At 39.7% G+C, this 22,238-nt stretch overlaps 1 protein-coding gene across 2 annotated transcripts in view; it reads left to right on the top strand.

Moving 5' to 3' along the window:
• The first annotated feature begins 6 nt into the window (after positions 1-6).
• The window catches only part of CELF1 (CUGBP Elav-like family member 1), a 63,263-nt gene continuing 41,031 nt past the window's right edge, over positions 7-22,238 (top strand). The window contains exons 1-2 of one of the 2 annotated variants that reach the window (XM_076344460.1): positions 7-49; positions 17,519-17,559. The gene's annotated coding sequence lies outside the window, so the exon portion shown is untranslated. Of the gene's footprint in view, positions 50-280; positions 434-17,518; positions 17,560-22,238 lie in introns of those variants that run through there. The other variant, XM_076344459.1, reaches the window with a different exon arrangement.

Genomic DNA, 22,238 nt, shown 5'->3' on the forward strand with positions numbered 1-22,238 from the left:
CCGGGCTGGGCCGGGCCGGGCTGGAGCGCCGCGGACGAGCTCACTGAGCGTGAGGAGACGGGGGAGCCTGAGGCGGGCTCGTGGCTGGAGCGGGGGACGCCGGGCGGGCCCGCCGTCGCCGCGGCGGCTGGAGCGGGGCGGTGTCAGGCGGGGCGCGGAGGGGCCGGCCGGCCGGGGAGGGCGGGCGCGCGGCCCCGGCCCCTCCACCTCGGGCCCGCCGTGGTCTCTCCCGGAAGCGCCGCCATCTTGCGGAGCCGGCCTGAGGCGGCGCAGGGAGCCGAGCGGGGCGCGGGTGGATCCCCGGGGGCAGGTGAGGGCGGCGGCCGCCAGGAGGAGCTCGGGCCGGGCCGGGCCGGGCAGGGACAGCGCGGAGCGGAGCGGAGCTGAGCTGAGCCAAGCCGAGTCCGTGGAGAGCGCGATCCGCCTCGCGCAGGTAACGGCTCTCCTTCTCCCCCCCGTTCCCCTGGGCTCCCGCCGTGAGGCCACTCGTGCCGGGCCGCGGCGGCAGCCTCTGCGGCGGGCGCCTCGCTCCCGCCCGCCTCTCTCTCCCAAGGCGCGGAGGGGCTGGGGCCCGCAGGGGAGCCGCCGCGCTGCCGCCCTGTGCGCGCCACCCCGGGGGCGGTGGCCGCCCCGCCGGGATCCCCCTCCGGGGCCCGGAACCGGAGGCCGCCGGTTGTCGTGTCTGATCTGAGCGCTGACAGCGCCTCGGGCGCCGCCGGGCCTCGCGGCGGCGGCGGGGGGCGCTGCAGTTGCGAGCGCAGCCCGAGGTGGCGTCGCCATTGGGGTGGGGGGGGCTGCGTCGGGCCCGGGGCGGCCCTTGGGGCGAGGGAGCGGCTCCACCGGGCTACGGCCGCCGTAAGCCTGCCGGGCTGGGCGGCCGAAGCGCCGCGGAGCGGCTCGGGGGCTTATCCCAGGAACCTGGGGTGCGGTTACATGTCGCCGGGGGCACGGTAGGGGTCTGTTTTTTGGACTAGTGAAACGTATGCTGGTATGCGAGGGGGTAGAGGCAAGTCGGGTAAACGAGAAGCAGGGTGTGAGAATTTGCAGTCTCAAGTGTGAGAAGGCGTGACGGACGCTACTGGAACAAAGTAGGAAGAGAAATACAAAAACCAGGAGAGGCTGAACATAAAATGAATGATAAATACATGAAGAAGCAATAAAGGTTGATAACAGCATGAGGTTTTTGTAGGACTATTTATGAGTAGGAAGTTGAGAGCCAGCATTATAATAAAGTATGGAACCATCATTCCTTTAAATTCCTGAGAAATCATGGCACAGATGTTTTCACCTTTAGGGCACAGGCATTCTCTTCTGCCAGAAGTTGTCAGGGAGCATTTTTCAGATGTTGCAGCTTTCTTGTATTGTACTGCTTGACTGTGGTCATTGGGTGTGTTTTACGGGGAGCTCACTTGATTTAGAAAAATATTTGGTGGGGATTTACATGTTGAAATATGCTTTCCTTTTGGTCTACAAGAGCTTGGACTTTCTGAGTATCTTGGATTTATTTTTTATTTTACTTTTTGTGTGTGTCTGTTTGTCCTTCCAGTCTTACTCTTTGAACTAGTGATCACAATAATTGCTAAATTATCTCCTGGTGCCTTTAGCTGTTTTCTCTGTTGCTTTTCTGTAGATTAGTTCATCAGATTTTACTGCACTGACTTGGCATTGCATATCCATAATAAACCCATCACTCTTTTTTTTTCTTCCCTCAGCTATGTTCTTGGGAGCTCTGCATACTGTACTTCCTAGAGTTGTGTCTGGACCCAAGTCTTTGAGGCAGCTTTGTTGGAAATACTACTACTGTGGTAGATTTTTAAAAATACTACTTGCATCTTTATGCTGTGATAGGAAATGTTAGGGTGGGTGCAGCTTGCATCCTGCAACTTAATATGTTCAGTTGCTTTCCTGCTGACGAAGAGTCCCCTGGGCAGGAGCAGAATTCTTATATCTGCTCAGGGACGTGGGTGCAGATGTATGTACCAATAAAATCCCTAAATAGGGATTTTAAAATACAATGACGTAAAGGATTTTTTTGTTTGTTTTTTTAAAGATGCTTACTGTTTTCTTCCAGCCTGTGCTCACTTTCAAAATTATTGCTGAAATTTATTCTGGGAAAGTATATGCTGTTTCGTGGGGTGGGTTCACCCTTTCTCAATGATCATTCTTGGTTGGCTGTGTTTTTCCTTTCCCTGTCAAAGTTTCTGATGTTACATTAGAGAAAAAGCAGTCCCAGATACTACCTCCTTAGCTACGTGCTTGCCCTTATGTATCTGCTTCTTTTTTGTGTGTGAAACAAAATAATAGAAGCAGGCTTAGGAAATTGTGTTTACATGCAAAAGAAAGCAGGAGCACAGCATCTGTAGAAAAGTAGACAATTGAAAAGTGACTGTCATAAAGTCATGAACACTAAAACATGAAGATTTATGTGATAGGTAGTTTTGTTTTGAAAGTATATGGCTTACAATAATGAGAAGAACTTACCGATCTTTCACAATGGGAGATATGGTAAAAATACTCCATTACTGTATCCCCCTTTTTGCTAGTACTTCAAAACTAGATGCACTTGTAAGATTATCATTACATGGTGGGGGGGAGGTGTCTAACTTTTATTTCTTCCGCTACGAGTAGGGATTCTGAAAACACTACCTGGCATTACTCCTCTAAAGGGAAAAGCAAGGAAGGTGATTATATCATAGATATGCAATAATCGTATATCTCATCAATAATAAATCCATAATTTGCAAGGTCCCTTGCAGGTAACCTTTACATCAATTGAAGAATCATTAGATGAAACACAAACTATGGTGCTCCGACATGAGAAATATTTATAATATTGTGTAACTTTTCTTTTGAAAGTACTGCAAACGATATTATGCTGAATTAGTTGAATTTCATAAAAGATAGATGTTTATGTGGTTCTTAAATATCTAGACTCGCATTGAGTTAAGTAAAATACTACCTATAATCCAGTCTGTAACTGAACTTAGTAAGAAACTTTGTTATGAGCAGGTTGTTCCTTAACTATTTCTTGCATCTTTTTCTGAAATGTGGTTATTGATTATCAGTTACTATGTTTCTTAATTTCATCTGTTTGCCTTCTGGATCTTCTGCCACAAGTCTCTTCAGAAGGCCTGCTCTAATTTTTTCTTTAGTGCTTTTTTTAGGCTAGGTGGGAAGTGATACAAATTCTCCTTGTTTTTGAGATTTCCTGATTATTAGTCTCTAACTCTGGTATCTAAGAAGAACCCACTGTTCTGGCTGTTGAAATAAAGACTGTTGTTCAGCGATATGTCCATGAGGCAGTCCAGTTTTCCAAGTCATAATGTGAATTTTGCTACTGAAACAGCAGCAATAGTCCAACAGACTCAGATTTATATTTCTGCATTCTTATTTATCAGTCTTGCCATGAATGTCTTTAATGTTTTATTTCAGTCTAGCCATGTTCAGTATTGCTTCTTGTCCTTTAACTTACCATTCCCCAAGACTATGTGCAGAGCTAATCACTGCCTTAGTAACTGCCTTCAGGCAAGAAGGTATCATTTTTATCCATTGATCAGTTATTTGGCAGGTGAAAAAAACAGTATAAATCAAAGCAGAATAAAATATTTCCAGGTTTATTAGAATGGGAGTTGTAAATTGAGAAAAGTTATCTAGGCCCTCTAATGGGTATTTCTCTTGAACTATCACAACACAGTATCTTGAATTGTGATCCTGTTACAAGATTTCTTGAGGGGAGAGAGATTATCTTCACTGGAAAAAAGTAACCAGTAGTTTTATTGCCCTTCCTCCTGTCATTAGAGATGCTTGTGTTATACAAAAAAATGCAAGATACCACCTTTTCTGCTGTTGCTGTCTACACCTATTTTAGATTGTCCTGCCAAGACACCGTGTTTGGGGCATAACAGTGAAAAGAGAGAGCTTTAGCATTCACATTTTCAAGAGGAGATTTCCCACGCATCAACTGAACATCGTCTTGTTTGCACCTAATGCGAGATTCAAGCATGTAAAGCTAAAATATACGTTAGGTCAAAGCAGGAAATTTGGATAGAGATAGGGAGAAAATGTAAACGGCTTTAAAGCTCCCATGCAAATTAGTCCGCAAACGCTTTGCTGTAGGGATGAATAGCTCACAAGTCTGAACTGTGATAGACAGGCCAGGCTTATTTGTTTGACAGCAATATAGTAGGGCACAGTCATCATCCCAGGTAAAGGAAGTCTTCTTTCTGACATTTTGAGTAGCATAAAAATTCCAGCCATCTTAGCCCTGTGCATTTTAAAAGAAAAGGCATTGTTGCTAACTGAATTCAGGATGAACAGTGAGCAGCTAGATAGCTGAACAGAAGTCTTCAGTAGTTTTCAACTCTTAGTGAAGAATTTCAGTTTAGGTGATACAGTTTGTGGCACAGGTGTATGTGTGTGAAAGCTTTATGCCAGAAGTGGAATCGTCGTCCATAAACTGTCTTCTCTGTCCCACGTAGGCATATTGCCCTTCTGTCTTCAGTATTCTCAGTATATCATGGTCTGTGTTTTTTGTTTTGTTTTTAGAAAAGATATGCTGGTTTACTGGCTGCTCTGTTAGAGGCAGAGTACTAGTGGCAAACTGACAAACTGCAAGTTTTGGTAATAAGTCTGTACTGACTTAGAACTGATTTAATGGCTTGGCTTGCAGTGGTCAAGTTCTAGGTAGACTAAGATAATATAAAGTGGGCTTAAAATCATATCTCCCGGATTTTCACATTGAACTTGGAATAACTGGTTTAGATATTGCTGAAATTCACGCAAATGAGCAGGCACTTTGGGTTCCTTGTCCTTTTCAGCAGCACACCTCAAGGAGATCTTGAATGCGTATGTGGATAAGAGGATAAGTGTTTATTGAGCATCCAGTGTCATGCTGGTATGATATCTGGAGTGCTTTCCTTTGCAGACAAATGTTTTGGGTTTTTTATGGTTGCATATTTGTATTCTCTCAGAACTTAGTTCTGTCCCGGTTCTCATAAGAACTCAGGTGAAGTTCTGTGATGTCTTACATTGTTTTTACTTGAAATTAATTTGTGTTTTTCAGGAGCTTGGCTTTTTTTTTCACCTCCATCAAAATTGTTCTTTCTGATAGCTTTCACTTCTGTCTGCAGGCTGTTTCGTACTGCACTTTTCACAAAAATAATGTCGTTCTTATCCACTAGATTTCAGTATTTCACATGTCAAAGTAAAACTACTGTTCTTCAAACATCTTATCGTTTAAAATTCAGGTTTTCACTGAATCCATGAATATTCTCTGCTATTTTTGTCTCCAGCTATGCAGTTCAAAAGAGATTCCAACATATGCATGCTATCCACAAATCCTTCAGAATCTGTTGGAAAGGGAACATTCATGTCTGTTTTTTTCAAAGCCGAGGAGATGGTTATTTATAGTCTGTAATTCAAAAGGAAGTATTTAGCAGGCAACGTCCAAGTCCACATACAAAAATGGTAGCATCTTATTTATTTTACTATATGTAGAGATTTGCAGGATGGACACCAGGCATCTTAATATCTCTGCAAAATTTAACAAAATAGAGCTTTGATAAGTGATTCTTCAGAAGGCAGTGAAATATTTGCCTTTCCAGGAAGAGAGAATGTATTTTGAATGTCATGTCTAGCTATTGCATTTCCTGTAGGCACAGCACAGTGTAAAAGTAATTCTTCTCTCATTTATAGTGTTAGATTCCTAAGCAGAGCACCATCTCAAAATCTTTTTGCCAACTCACCTATGCCTCCTTGTTATTTCTCTTCCAAAAATTCCTGTTTTCCGTTTAAACTTCTAAATTAAAGAACATACATCTTGATGACAGGTCAACTTAGCAAAGAATTGTATTTCTTCTGGGTTTTTTGTCTGTCTTGTCATTGTGTTATGACTGTACAGTGTCTAGCACAATTTATGAGTGAAACAGGAAAGATTCCTTGCACAGTTGTAAGTAATATTAGAATTTACCATTGAAAATTATCAAAATGCAAAATCTTTGGGGGGGAAAAAAGGGTTGTATATTTACTTCTCTAAAGCACGGTTTTGACAGCTCAGAAATCTGTGATCATATGCTTGGTGACTTAGGAAAAGATAAGTGAGAATATTCTGATATTTATGGAGTAAAGCCACCCATATTACATTTTGGATTGTACATTCGGTGCCAGAATTTGATCGCTATCAAAGACTGGCTGTAGGTGGTACTGTCTATATTTCACAGTGTGGAAGCTGCTATGACACTGATTCTCTGCTGCAGAATTTGCTTTAGAATTTCTTTGGGGTTGAAATATTTTTCACTTAATTCAAGACTAAGTTTAATAGGCATTTCATGCCTGTTTTCAGGGGAGCAGGACTAGGACACGTATTCTTGATCCTTTTTGTGAGGAAGATAATTCAGGATATGCTTAGGCACATACCTAATTCTGAATAAACCAGTGTCTTCCTGAATTTGCAGGGAGCCTAAACCATTACCTCAGTCATGAGAAATTTGAAAAATATCAAGATTGTTGGTTTAAATACTAGCGCTTTTATATCTACTTGCAAGTCACATTAACAGAACTATATGACTAGTGCACTTCTCCTAGTTCTGAATTGGTTACTACATACCTGGTATAGCTGAAAGTTGCAACTTCCACCTATATGTGTGAGAGAACTTTTCTGATAACTTCTGTAAGGTAGTTATGTATCATCACATAAATGTAGGATACACTAAGTATAAGAAATAGGCAGCAGCATAGGGTAATAAATCTATCTTATGAAAAATTATACCTTTGTATATAAATGAAACTGCTTTTGAGTTTGCAGACTGTCATACCTGTGTACTAAAACTTCAGGACTATGCCAGTTTTGTTTTTTTTTTTTTCCTTTGGATACCTAGGGATTTGGGTTTTCAGTTACACTAATTTTACTCTCTTTCTGTGCCAGAACTTGAAAGGGCGGGGAAGGGGGGAGGAGGGGATGCTGCATAGAGGTGCATTTCTTCTGTTTTTAAAAAGAATGCATAGAAAAAAGTTCAGTTTGTGTTTAAACACTGGCATTAAAGGACTGCTGGGAAAGCAGACGTGATAGGGTAGGTCACCATAGTAGTTTGTATCAACCAGTGGGAAAGGTCATGCTTACTGGTTTAGGGAAATACTTAAAAAGGGAGAAGGGTTTAAAAACACTGCTGTAATTAAATTTGGAGGGGGGCGGGGGGAAAGGTCAAACCAAGAGCTTAGTGTGTGGATGTGTGTGGCCAAAGCAGCAAGGAAGACCTGGCCAGTTCAGTAGTTCTTAAAATGCTGGTGAATGTGGGGATTGCCTGGAAGGGAGATTCTTGTCTTGTGTCTGAGTTGCTGCCCAGATTCTGCTGGATGAAGTGTGTTGGACATTTCTGCATTATTAAGGTGGGCTCAAGCAAAATGAACTTGGAACTCATTTCAAAACAGTAACTCCTCCTTTAAGTCTGTACACTCTAATTTTTTTCTTCCCCTGCACAGTGTGACAGTGAATGAGGGTGTGTGTGCAAAGGAACTTGTCTTAGCAATGGTCTCTTTCAGAGACCATGTATGGGTAAAGCAGTTCGGCTGGTTCAGCTCCCTGCTCCTCCCTCTCGGAGAGCTGAGCAGAATCTCTTCTGCTGAAACGGTTGTTCCACTTTCTGCTTTCTATATTTGTACAGCAGCAGCACGCTAGCTAACTAGATGGTGTGGCCGGCCTTGTGTGCATTCAGCATTTGCTAAGCAGAATTGAGAGCCAGGGCTTACAGTCTCTGTTGTTATGTCTGTCTGTCTGTCTCTGGGGAGGACTGGCATTCCAAGTGAAAGGTGATCTGTTTGTGGATGTTTTCTTTCTTTGTAAAATGCAGTTCATCCAAGTTGGGAGTCTAGGGACCGGGAGTGGAGGAAGGAAAGCAGTTGTCTTGCAGGGAGAGTATGTAGTGGGTGGCAGTGGCATCAGAAAGATACAGTTTTAACCTCCAAAAGAACTGCTGTCTTCTGGGATGAGGATTTTAATGTCCCTGCCTGCTTTGGGGAGTGATTAGCCAGGGCCTTTATCTTGCTATAAAAGGTCTGTGCTATAAAAGGTCTGTTGTCAGTCTGCCATGAATATTAATGAAAACTAGATCCTGTCCTGGAAGAACTGAGTGCAGTCTTTGCTTGTTATGGGCAAGGGGGATTAATGAGGAGCTAGACCCTGGCCAGCCTAGTTTGGAATAAGGAGTTGGTGCTGAGGGATGGGGTTGTAGGAAATACCTTGTTAGGAAGAGCTGGAAACTTGTAACTAGGATTTCCCTGGCTATGCATTTGCATAAACTTTGTATTAAGGCCCTGCACACATTGGGATGACTATTCACAATTGCTTTTCTTAAGTAGTAGATGAGGTGAACAAATAGTGCAGGAAGTCTGTTAGCTGCTGACACTGTACTAATATGATGTTCTTTCAGTAGCAGAAAGGTGCTCAAAGTAGTGGCAGCAACTGGATCCACCATTAACATTGGCAATAAATTGTTTGAGAGGGAGAAAGAGGGAAATAGATTATAGGGTACTTTTTCTGTCTTATAGGGGATGCTGTCCACTTACAAATTCTGCCACCTTTTGAGTATCTATGCAAATAGGCATCAGGTCCTTTGTTTCTGGAATTTGAGCGAGGAAGACATTGTTTCACAAGTGAAACAGAAGGCAGCATCTTGCTAAAATCATTCTTGAGGACCACGTTCCATAAACTCAGTCTGAATTATTATTCTTTCCTACCACTGCAGTGTCTTCAGTGTATTTCCTCTTGAGAAAGCTATGTGTCTGAAGACACTGCAGTGGTAGGAAGAAGCAAATTTTGGAGGCAAATTGGGGGATCTCAGCTGCCCAGTAATGTCTGAATCGCACTGTGTCTGCAGACAGGGAACTGTGATTGATGTGTGACAGAGGGTCATCTCATTCTTGAACTGCTTGAACTCAAGCAACTCTGTTGTGTGGCTGTTTTCTGATCATTCTTTGTGTAACGGGGACACACTGTGGTAGTTGTTCCATCTTCATCTGGAAAACTTATGGAATTCATTGTGAGTATGCAGCTTCTGGGATGTTAAGCTTGTTGTCTTAAGTGCCCTGATATGTTTCCCAATTCTCGCATCCTCCTAAAGCCCTCTGCCTTTCTTTCTTCCCACTTTTCCACTTCCTGTTGCCCCAGCTGACATCCTTTCATTTATACTAGCCAGACCAAAGTGGCAAAATCATAATCTAAACTGTTTCTGAGTTTACAATACCAATTAAAAGCAAATCTTGGTACTGTTTGATGCCAGTGATAGGGGTTGTACAATTCCTCTATTTTAAAGTGTTTTCTGGTAGCATATTTAATTTCTGCTTGTAGTCTTGTAGGAGGAATGTGATTAGGCAGTTTCAAAGGCCTCTTGGAAGTACACTATTGCATGTTTAAAAAATATTGTTTGTCCATTCTGTGAAAGATGTCATGATAAATGAGTAGAACACTGAAGAAATACATGTTCACCAAGTACATTGAGTGGATGAAAGATAAAGCCGGGCTGTAGAATGGCATTAGGGGATTTAAATCTTCCATTTTGTAAGAATCTTCTTAAAGACAATATGTAAGAAAGTGACACTGTTCAGAGCTAAGCTAAGCTGTCAGTTGTGTTTCTTGGAAGGCAGATGCTTTGAGCTACGTATGTAGTAAATTTGTCTTGTGCCTATTACCCACTAGTGCAAAAAGGGTAATTTTTGACTTAGTGCTCTGCCTATTTCCAGGATTTCAAGTGATTCACGTAGCAAAATATAATGCTTTAGACGTATAAGGTCAGGAAATCATATTTGCCATATATACTTTGAGTTTAAGGGAGAATACCCAGTAATCCATTCTGGATTGACTGCGTTATTATCCTGTTTGCAGAAAAGGTTTCATCAAGGTTGGAGACAAGTCAGAAATTAACTTTTGTCTGACATCCTTTGAAGGTCCTGAAATTCCACAGAAAGGGGTAATTTTTTATTTTCTTCTTATCCTGTTGCTTTTATTTTTATGAAAAGAATTACTTTTTTTATTACTAATGTCATAAACATGCAGTTGAATAATAAAGTTACACTGAGGGTGGACATGTAGGAAGATTACAGGAATGTGGAATTAAGTCCAGTGTTCACCTGAAGTTAGTTAAACTTATAACTGCTGTTGAAAAGCAATTACAGGTATTAAATTCCAGGAAGAATTAAGTGAGAAGTGAAAGTTGAAAAGGATTTACTTGTGATTTTAAAAAGCTTAATCATACAGTTTAATCAAGGATAGGGAGTGACATGTCTTTAAATAATTGGAGGCAGTCCACTGAAAGAATTGGGACAGTAAAGGTGATTATATGGAAGAATATGCACACGCTTCTTGCACTTGCAGTGTTTTCTTAACAGAAGTAGTGGCAGTCGTATTTATCACTTGGGGCCTTTAAAAAGGATTAATCAGTAGAGAATTAATTATGTGAAATTTGGCACCTAAATCTGATGATGTAGTTCCATGAGTAATTTGAATGAGCATATGCCAGTATTGCTCTGAAAGAGGCTTGTTCCATCTTTCATGCGTTTCCCCTTTCCTTCATGCTGCCAAGAGCATCTGTGTGGTTGTGCAGTGAATTGAATCAGGGAACATGTCTGGGTTCAAACCATTGTTTTCTTGTTCTTGTTGGTAGGCTAGATCGCACCTGGATCATTTCCTTTCTCAGGCTTGTTATACAGAGGTGGGGATGGATAGCTGGTGAGGAAAGAGTTGTGCTCTATTCTTTTTGGCAAGAGCATCGGCTTAAACTGGATCTACAGTAGGAATATCTTGATCTATTCTTCTGTATTTCCGCCCCGTTTCTATCTAATCTTCATGGAGAGCTTATATCCAGTCTTCCCTAGTAATATAACCCCAAAAAATGAAGTAAGAATTGTTTGCATGTGTTACCTGCTGTGACACACATCATTTGGTTCTAGACAGGGAGGTACTAAATATTGTCATAACATTTTTTTATGAATGCAGTATTTGATATGTGCTGTGTTTGATGCTGCTGTACAGAGAAGCCTGCTGTTCATTTGGGAAGAAATTGGTGAACTTTCCTGATGTGAGGACAGAGAGAAGATAATGTGCCACGTAGACTGTTACATGTGAGGCTTTGATTCAGGAAGTATAAGGTACCTCCAGAATCTAAATATGAGGTATAGAAACCCTGAGAATCCAGCAAGATATATAAGAGGATTTTACGTCTATTTTGAGTCCTCATGCAGCCAAGACTGTATTTATAGCACTTGTTTTTGTCATAAAGTTTCTGGAGTCTCCTCCTGCTAGCAGTGGAAACCAGCTGATGTCATACTGTGCCTTCCAGGAAAAGTGGATGGAAAGAATTGATGGAGAAGTGTGTAAGTGAAGAAAGTCTGAAAATACGTGCATAAAACTACAAGCAAGTACTGAGTCTCTCTAGTTCTTGGCAAAGTGCATTGACGCTCTTGATCGTTCCCACCCCTTCTCCCCCCACCCAGCTAAAGTCTAAGATCGGGTGACGGATTCAGCCTTGTACAGCAGGGACGGTTTCTGGGGCCTTGGGAAGAGAGAGGAGCAAGCGGAGCTGTGCTGGCACAAGAGTCAGTGAGCATTAATCACCACAGGCGAGCAGCCTGGAGGGGGTGTTTCAGGGTCACAAAATGGGCCATGAGGGTAGTTTGTGGAATAAAAGGCTGCTGATGTCAGTAGGAAAGACATTTTATTAGTCGTCTTTAGATGTTTGTAACTAAGAATGAAAGTTAGGCTTCTTCAGACAGAGAAAAGTTCATCTTGAGTGTGGCATTGCATTTGTGAATGGTATTCAGACAAAAATAATGCTTCAGGGTGCTGCGTGTGTTTATGCATTGATGTGTTTTCAGTAGGTATTAGGTTGTAAATTAATGCAGACTTTTTTTCTGGTTTTCGTATATTATTTACAGTGGTTTGTATGCTTCAGATACTATATAAAGATATTGAAGAGGGGGGTAAATATTGCAAAAAAGAAACCAAAGTATGTATAATGATGCTGCAAACGATGACAAATGAGAAATTTCAGAAAGCTTGAGTAGAAGCTTACGAAGAACTGCTTTGCAGTGAAATGGTTAGATTTTATTTCATTTGGGTTTTTGAACAAAAGTCAGGACATTCCTAAGTTAATGTTCCCACAGCAACGCCAGTGTTTGCCTATGATGAAGAAAAAGAAATAGTACGAAATATTTTTTTTTTTTAAAGCTTCAACTCTACACACCCAATATTCAATCTCTTGAAGTGTTAATGATAATTATTCACTGTTGAAAGTTATTTGAATTAATATTCATTCCTTAAAATAGAGCATTGACTCTAGTTCTTTGCAGATGTAAATGAGTGTAATTTGAGACTTGTGTCCATTTACTTCTGCAATGGATTTGACCGTGTGCCTATTACAAAAAAAAAAAAAAAAATCAATATATTTTTACTCTTTGGTTTGCAGGCGTGGCAATGGCAGATTCTGCATGGTAGAGTTCATGGCAAGTATTTGTCTAATATAAGCCGAGCAAGAGACACATACAAGCTTAAGGTAAACCAGTCCTTCTTAGTTGTGCTTCTTTGAAATAAAATAGAAATGGTTATACTTAAACATTTTGCAAGTGCAGAATTTCAAGTCTACTCAGAATTTTGTATCCAGTTTGATTCTGATCTTTCAGAATTGGGACACCTCAAAATTATTTTCCCTCTGAAGCTGGCAGTAGATGTTGGAAATGGTCATACGTACTGTGTCCTCTTTTAGTATTTTACGTGTAATAGTACAGAATAGTGATTGCATTTGAGGATCTTTTTGGGGAGACCTGCAATACGTCTTTCTTTTCTGTTTGGATTTGAACCTATTCTGTTCTGTGCAATCAAAAGAAAGAAGTTTGTAAGTACCTTGATACCATTATAAAAGACTTTTATTTTAGCACAGAGCTATGCAAACTGTGTCTGTCTAAACACTGCACAGGGATGATTTTTCCCATTGAGATTTTTTGTCTTGCCTTTAATGATAGGTAAGTGAAAGTGTTAGTATTTGAATCTTGTGGCTGAGATAGATGAGGTTGTTAAAGTTCAGCTAGTGTTGTTGCTTCTAGAAGTAGGCTTAGTGGTTAAACTGAGAATACTGTTTCTGTTTGCTACACCTCAATCTTTTACCCAAAAGAAGACATAAAACTCTGGCTACATTTGCTAGGTCTTCATGTGGCATGTACAGTATCTGTAAAGCAAAACATGAATGTGTGTTTTCTGAATATTTTGGATCCTCATTCAAAAAGTACATAAAATGTTGTGTTGGTGTGTACCTTCTGTATTTGCAACTCCTGAGATATTTTGAGAGTCCCTTAATGCCATAATCTGGAAGGATATAGCAAGCTTAAAACTTTTGTTGGTGAGATTCTTTGGTTTTTATTAACAGACAAATATTTTGTGGAAACTTTTTTTATGAAGTTGTTTACTAAGTTTTCAGCTGAGATGCAGCTGTAACAATGTGATGATTCTCTCTGACTCCTATTGAATACATTCTGTCACTAGTTCTCAAAATACTTTTCACAAAGAAAACAAGTAAGATTGTAATACTGTACAAACGGAAACTCTTCGGACCATAAAGTGGCTTGTCCAATGCTATTCAGTTCCATAGTTAGTAATAGAACTCATGTCTTCTAAGCCCCCCAGTCCCATGTTTTCAACAGTAGACCATAGGATTCTTTTGCATTCTCAAAGTATGTCTCTTGATGCTCTTTCATTATGGGTTGTAAGACTGATGATCGATCTTGGGAATGTTTAAGCTGTAATTGCTGACTGGGCATGGAACAGACATTGCAGATATGGTCTATATCCCAAATCTGAAGTATTTTATGATGTTCTGGTTACAGTAACTTGAAACATGGCATTTAAAATGTTTTCCTCTCTCTTTTTTGGTCTTAATCTGCAGTGGTCCCAAAATGTGCACCTCTTCTATTCTTCGTTCTGTTCTTCCTATTATATCTTAAGTTGAACAAACTTACATTCTGATAGTCGAACATACTGTCGTGAGTAATTCAGCTGGTCTACTTACTAACTGTACAGATTGTCTGCTAACCTGTATGCGCATTAGTACTTGTGCCGGTAACACTGACGAAAACAGTATTTGACAGGTTTGTCTGCAAAAATAAAGTGAGCAGGCACAATGACTAGGAGCTGTTGCCTTGCATTGAGCAAGTAGCTTCTGGTGTTGAGAGGTTTGGGTGGTGTAAAGATTGCAGTAGAAGACGGGCATTTCTTAGATAAGAAAGTATGGCTGCTTCCTTGGTAAGGTTTTGGCACTATAGGAGTTTCTTATCGCGCTCTCTGTTGTCTTGCTGTGTCATAAATAATGTTTACTAGAAACTAACATGCTTTCTGTGGGTTGTGGCCTAAGCTGTACAGTAATTGAAATGTCATCTGATTTGTATAGGCCTCTCTATTAATAATCTGACTTACCTAGTGCACTTGCTCGTTCACTCTCTGATGCATTGTTATCTCCCCTCCTGCACTTCCTCCAGAGAAATAGTTATTTTCATATTTCCAAGTTTTTATTACTGGCCATATTGGTACTTAAAAGTATGTGAATATGCAGTGAGTCCAAACTGAATGTTGATTTATGTGAGAGACTGTTGACACCAGGATGAATCTGAGGTTGAGCTATGTGGTCTGTTTTATCTGTTAGCCTCTTTAATTGTCAATGGTAATCTTGACATCCCACAAACATTAATTCCTGGAAAGTGTAATGAGAAATCAGAGCTAACTGGTCTAGACAAGTGCTGACTGTGACAGTAATTTCATTGATCAGAATCCATTAAATGATCTGGTTCTCTTACAGATGGTCCTGAGTGCTGGTGAGACTGAAGTTTTGCCACTAAGTATCAAAGCAGTATCACTAGATTTATTGGGCTTATATCCATTGTCTAGTACTTAGTGGCTAGAGCCACCTGTTTTCATTACCAGCTGCAGTTCTGTTTATATTGTATTGCATATCAGAAGTTACAACTGTTTGTTCATCAGTGAGAGTGTATTTTGTCACTCTTAGATCTGGCAGGGCTAAGTGTTAAATCTAAGTGTTAAACCTTCATTTTTCTACATGGAATTGTCAGGTGGTGTCATAGTTCCTCCTAGCTAGCTTTGTACAGAAGTTGGAAGTGACATCTATACTCAGATGCAGCACTTCAGTTGGGGGGCAACTTCAGGAAAAATGTTCTTTGCAAAAGCTGTGATGAGATGTCCTGATTTACACCTGTTAATTGTTTTGTGTCCCCACTGAGAACCTACACTCATGCAACTATGAAAACAGTTCACTATCAGCGTCTAATGCTGGGCTGGGGTCAATCTGTAGTTTGCACAAGAGCTTACTGCCATGTTAGTTAATTACAGAAACTGCTATGCTACACACATTGCTAGCAGCGTGCCAGCTGTGTATACCTTGATCTGAGGTATCCAAGTCCTGATTCTTCTGAGAAGAAATACAGTTGTCAGATTCTTTGGCCTTTGGGCTAGGTTTGTCTGATGTATAAACTTGGATAAAGTATTCGGTGTATTTATGTTCTGCATACAATTAAATGAACCATACTAAAACAATTTTGTTTTGAGAAACATTTATGATTTAAGAGCATTCTCCCAGGCTTTCTACAGGTGGTTGTCAGATTTGCTGCTTGCTTTTTAAAGTTTTTATTGTCTTGGATTTTGCCTTTGATTGAGTGAGGTGTATGTTTTTTCCCAAAGGTATCAGAGAGTTACGGGTTCCTCTGACTATGTTAGCTGTACTTTTGCTTCCTTTTAAGTTTTTAAATTAATTCTCTAAAGTGTTACATAGTTACATGTGTGAAGGGAAGATTTTCTTTTTAACATTAAAAAGTTGTTTACCAGTATATTCTTAAGCATTTACAAGATCAATGAGCTGTGTATTTCAGTTTTTTCTGAAAGCTGATTATCACAGAAATGTAACTTAGCATTTATGACAACTTCCATAGGGCTTATATCTGGCAAAGATCGGGTTTAAAAGGAAGAAAACAAAAATTTTTTTGTTACATGAGGTTTTCAATCCAGGTCTGTTAGCAGGAATCTGAGACCATTTTTTGGCCATAAACAAATATTCTGTAATTAAACTTGAGAAAAGCAAAGGAGTGTGGGTGAGGTGGAAGGAGATGTCCTCAGGTAACATATTTGCCTGAGTCACTAGTAGGAGCTTCATAATCCAGAATGTTATTGTGAAACAGAATGAAAATAAGTATGTAAAGTGTTCCCTGACCAATAGTCAGTTTTCACTAATATTCTAGAAAAGATAAATTCATAACTTTGAAAATACACATTTTGGATAACTGAGTTATGTTTCTCAGGATTCATGGATTGAATTTTATTGTTCTTAACTAGTATTATAAGAAAATTATTTTTTGTTGTTGTGTTTAGAATTCTATGTTCCTTTAGAGGGTATAATTTTTATTAGATCAGTTGAACCAATTAGGAAGAAATTAGAACAATTGAAAATTAGTACAAAATAGGGATAAAAAATTCTCAAGAGATCTCCCTCTGGAAAAGAGAGCATGAGTACATGTGATAAATATCCAAGTATGTTACAGTACAAGTTAGAAGAGAATATGGATCATTTATTCACACTTCTCAAAGAATATAGAACAAAGGTTATGAAGGGGCCTGCAAAGCAGTGAAAATGTGGGAACTCAAATACCCTTATATAACCCTTCTCCTTGCAGATGGATGTAGTTTTTCGTTTGGTACTATAAGTAAACAGATTTGGATTTTCTGTAAAATACTGCTAGACAACCATGAGTGTAGTTCTGCAAAATAACCTAGGAGGAAGCAGAGAAGAAATCCTTTTAAAAAAAAAAATCAAAAGTTTGTATTTAAATATATGCTAGCTTGTGTTGTGGGTCAGTTACTGAATCTGCAAAAAGAGAACCCTGAATCACAGAGTAGCATCCCCTACTTATGAGGTGCTAGTACAGAAAGTCTGTATGGTTCCCTGGTTGATGATTTGCTTAAGATGTAGAAATAACATTTTTTTTCTTGTGGTGTTAGTTCTTTGTGTTCCCTAATTCAGAGCTTTTTCATACATTTCCATCTACGCTATCTTACATTAGAGTTCCCATCTGCAGGTTCATTGTCATCTGTTAGTGGTGCTGCTGTCAAAATAATGTAATATAAGAGTTTAGGATTGTGGGTACTGCTGTTGGTAACTCTGCTTCAGGTAAGCCAGACAGGTAGGATAAGTCTACTAAATGTTATTAGGAAGCTCCAAGACTTCTCTTTTCAGCCATGTTGTGTTTGCAGTCCTTTCTTTTGCACCCTTTCATTTATTCTTTGTATTTTTGAAAGGTGCAACTTCATTTTTTGAGTCTAATGAGGGTTCTTACCCCACCTTATGATGACTTCTGTTACTAGAAATATGCTTTACTTTCACAGTCCTCGGCGTTTTACAAAATGGAGTTCATGCTGTAATGATTGTTACTACCTGATTTTAACTCTGGAGTACTCAATGTCTGTTTTTTCCTTACCTTTTAGAGTGAAGACTGGAACAACTAGAGGGAGGTGCGTAGCTGCAGGTATGAACCAACTACAGTTTGTATCCCTCATTTACATATTGGAGCTTCCTTTCAATGGTTTAGAGAGAAGTTGTTTTTACTTTTAGTGATGAAAGCAGTCGTTTTCCACTGCAGTGAACAGTGTTCCCTGAACCTTAAACTCTTCACAGTTTCCTGCCTTTTTACTGCTAAAGGGGGTTGGGAGCGTTAACAACTTAGGACTGCGAGTACCAAGTCAATAGGCTTCTTAGCTCCATCTGTAATTTAATAATTTTAGAAATATAACTAACTACAAAGTTAGAAATGTGTGTCTTCATAGTAATTTCTTGACCAGAACAAATCTCAAGTACTCTGTAGTACATGAAACCCTAAAGGTGAGTATTAGTGGAACAACTCCCTATGGGCTGAGACAAATTTGATTATGTGCAGCAGAATGGGAACATAGTCTAGTGTGAAAATGCTTGGAGCCAAATGTGAGGATCTTCTGGTGCAGTTTTCTCAATGCCTGAAGTCCAGTAAGGGTATAGTTTCATGAGACAGCTGAGACAATTCCCCCTTCCTCTCTTACTCAGTTTCCAAGTAGTCCTGTGTCCTTTGGTTATGCTTGGTTCTCATGATAGTTTGACTGCATGGTAGACAAAGTCAGCTTGACAACCCAATAAAAAGCTCTTTTGTGATCAAGTTCTTATTTCTCTGGTTTAGCAAGTTGGAATGATTTACTGTGTGGTCAGAGGAGTACCAAAAGAATAGATCAGACCGTCTGTAACTGTGCACCTTAAGAGTTTCAGTTCATTTCTGAGGACAGTTGACCTGTAACTGCTGTGTTAAGTAACAGTATCATGCTCAAAGTTGGTGATTGTTGCTCTTCTGATGAATCACCTCTGCTATGGCAGAAATATTTAAGGTGTGCTTTGGTCTGTAGACAACCAGGGAGAGTTGAGTTTTGATATTGTCTTGAGGAAACACTTGTTTTCTACTATGGTCAGGTGTTTGCTACAGTTTTCATATCAGAAAGAAAATCAAATTTGTCTTTAAAGTGCAGGATATCCTGTCTCTCCATATGTCACTCATCAGGGTAGAAAGAGCTAAAGTTGGATTAAGAAAGCCAGGAACACCTTCATTTTCAAGTGATTTTTAGAGAATTGGTGGTTGACCTCTGTTTTTGAAAGTACTGGTTTCAGGGCATTGGTCTCCAGGCATTGTGGCTGTTGCAAAACACTTAACTTCTTTCCTAAATGACTGATTTAGTCATTTAGTCCTAAAGGACTTTGCCCTTCCTTCTCCTTTGCTGCTCCATTAGGACCATACAGAAGGTAGGAAAGAGAGAATACTGGTCATTACATCTGTGTTTTGTCTGAAAAGTTTGTATCTTTTGAGACAGACTAATCTGTGATTGGACCTAGTTTTTCATGGGATTCTGCCAATTACAAAACACAGGTCCAGAATCAATAGATTTAGATTACTTAAATAACAAAATAATCAGATTATTTAAAGAGCGAAATAATAATCAAGTTTATGGTTGCTGAAAATAAGTCATGAAACGGAACGCTTCCATTTGGTGCAAGTTCCATGGTTTCTCATCTTAAGAGCAACATAAAGTTGAATTCATCTGCCTTAATGTGAGCGTAGAAAGGTGTCCAAATGAAAGAGGATTGAGTCTTTTCTTGAACATCTGATAATGGTATATAAAATTGTTTGTATGCATCCCAGTATGAAATGCATCTTATGACGATTAACTCCATTAAATTAACACCACAGAGATATATAAAAATAAAACTGATGGCATTCCGCTTCTGGTCTGGTATAGAGAATAAAACTGAGGAGGAGTCATCTTTGCTTTGAAATAGCGCTTGGTTTGTTCCCCACTTTTCTGGTAGCTGCTATCTTTAGCCAGTCAAGTTTTTGAATAGAGCGCTTACTCTGAGACTCAGGATTGCTTCTTGTATTTGGAAATTTGTATGCCGCATTTTGCCAAAGCATGTTAAACAGTTATTCTTCTGTCGAATATTATCGTCTTAAAAGTACCTCATGAGCATTGACAGTTTCAAGACTGAGGAACTCCTACCTCTGTATTGACTCTTGTCATATCCACATTCAGCATGCTGATACTCTGCTGGAGGACAAAAATGCCTTTATACTGTTTAAATGCCCTGTGAATACAGAACGCTGTGGTGTTTGTATTTTTCTTACTGCCCTGCCCCTCCTTTAGGGTGATCCTGTTGTTTTCTTGAAGGTAAGCTCTAATGAAAACTCCACTGGGACATAACTGTAGGCATGTTGTGTGATGAAGAATAGCAACTTATCTGTTTTTACCTGAAACGTGTCTGTGTTCAAATAAAATTTCTGCAGATCCGAGCCCCTTCCAAAATAGAAGCCTTTAGCATGGAGATAAAAATGGACATTAAAAGATTGTAGATTTGTCTACTTAGAAGGAACTTCAGTTCTTCTGCCATAAGATAAGTTAATTCTTCCTCAATATTTCTAAAGCCATTTATAGTTTAGGAAAGGAGAAGTAAATTTGTTTGGTTGTATATTTATTTGTTTGGAGGGACTGTTGGGATCAGGGTGGTATTCTTCATTCTTTCTGGGCTTAGCTCTTCCTGAAGTTGAAACCTACTGTAGTATCTAATCTAATGGTTATTTAGACCTTATTTAAAGAGGAAGTTTTTAGATAGGCATGGCTGTATTTTCTTAGCTGATTAGGAAGACTGAGGCACATATATCACACTGTTTGTCTTTTGACTCTAGAGGCTTGGAAAGTTTAGATATTTTTCAGAAACATACTCTGACATTTTGATTATGGTCCTGCACGTGTAGCTTAAAAGCTAGTGAAGTTTTGCGGATGGCTGCTTGTCCAAAATATGCAACAGGAATCTCAACTTTGATTAGGAGACAAGATAACAAAATAACAACTTCCTAAATTGATTGCACTCCTTCTGTGCCAGGAGTGATACTGGAGCTTCCCTTGTAGCATCTGTTAGGCTTTTCTATCCCACGGCGTATGTGGTAGCTTGAATTGTTTGCTTTTCCAGGGATATCACATCCCATTCCAATCTCCCCCACTCTGCTCGTGGACAATACTGGAGTTATACTGCTACCTTTGCAGCCTTGTGCCAAGAGCCAGGGGAAATCACACCTTATCATGTTCTAAGTTGATGCACTACGTAGAAATTATTATTGCAGTGATTACTATTTTAACTGCATAGCGTGCTCTCCTGGAGCTGTCTGGGCTGTGTTTGAACTCTCTTCAGGTAACATGCAACAAAAAACTTTAATTTGGATAAAATGAAATGCGAGAGAAATAGTGAGTGAATTTTTACTGTAGTATAATATTAACTGATTCTTTTTGTATCTGGTACTATTAGTAGAAACAATTTGAGATTAAAGAACTCCTCAGAACGGCTTGCATGGCTGTTCTGATGGCTGCAAAGGACAATGAAACTTGAGACTTGTTGCTTTAAGTCCAAAAGGTCTCTTGAAACTTAACAGGGGAAGAAAAAAAAGCCTCTATCATACTTCTGAAAGATTTTTAAACAGGTCCGACTGCTATTGTAAGACATTTCAGAAAGGAGAAGTTTTAAAATCATTTAATAATATGAAGTTTGATCCTTTGAGTTAAGATTACACATTACATTTCTTAAGTAAATAAAGTAACTCTGACCAGTTCTTACTTTAAGGCTTTACTTTACACATGCACAAGGTATGTTGCTTGCAATAAACCTTAGTTAAAGGCATTTTTGTTTCACTGTAGTTCTTGTGTAGGGTAATACAACAATCTTCATAAGTGGTATTGTCCTGGAATTGTATAGCTGGTTCTGTAGTCTCCCCTGGGTCCAATATGCAACCACACAGCAATTCTCTGTGTAAATGTAGTTGCTTTGCCCATTGTAGTGCTTTGTGGCATGTTTGGCTTGAAGACAAGCAGGCTGTTCAGAGCTTCCCAGGACCCAGTGGATTTCCAGCTCCCTAGCAGAAGAATAATGTCTGGCTCTGTTTTAGTAACAGAAAACTAACCTAGAATGTGTAGTTGATTCTTTAAAAATATCTCTAGCAAGTATTGCAGAGATGACAAAATGTTTGTTTCCAGTGCATCTTTTTGACTAAGTACAGAGCTGCAGATTCCTATAATATAGGAAAAGGCAGCAAAATACAGGCCTATATGAAACCAGATTTCTAGGTCTTGTGTTTGTATTTAGATCTCCTTCAACTTTTTTACTTTGTAAAGTATTCTGTTCTGTAGAATTGCTTGTAGGGTTGTTTCTTACACAAAAAGCTGAAATACCTGAAGGTAAACTTCTGGCCAATCTTAAAAAAAAAAAAAAAAAAGATCATTTTTATAAGCTCAGAGGCAACATTTGGGGAGAAAGAGTGGAAAGGTGGTGTAAGTGAATGTGTACCTCTGTTTTCAGGGCATGATAGCTTGCAAGCATTAGTATTCTTATTCTCTTCTACTGAAGATTTAAGCGTTGAAGTGCAAGTGTCATTTACCATCCATACCTTCTGTGTGTCTCATGGTCTGAATTCAGTCAATAAACAAAAAGAAAGGGGGGAGGGGACCCTCAAACCTTGCTGCTGCCTTAAGTGTTCCATCCTGTCTGCTTTTAGTAGTTCTCTGTCCTTTCACAGGATAGAAATGCATGTCCTCACTTCTTATACTCTCATTTCCTGCCTTGTCTCCTGTTCTGTGTCATACTGCTGCC

Source organism: Aptenodytes patagonicus, chromosome 7 (assembly GCF_965638725.1).
Source record: "Aptenodytes patagonicus chromosome 7, bAptPat1.pri.cur, whole genome shotgun sequence".
Classification (NCBI taxonomy): domain Eukaryota; kingdom Metazoa; phylum Chordata; class Aves; order Sphenisciformes; family Spheniscidae; genus Aptenodytes; species Aptenodytes patagonicus.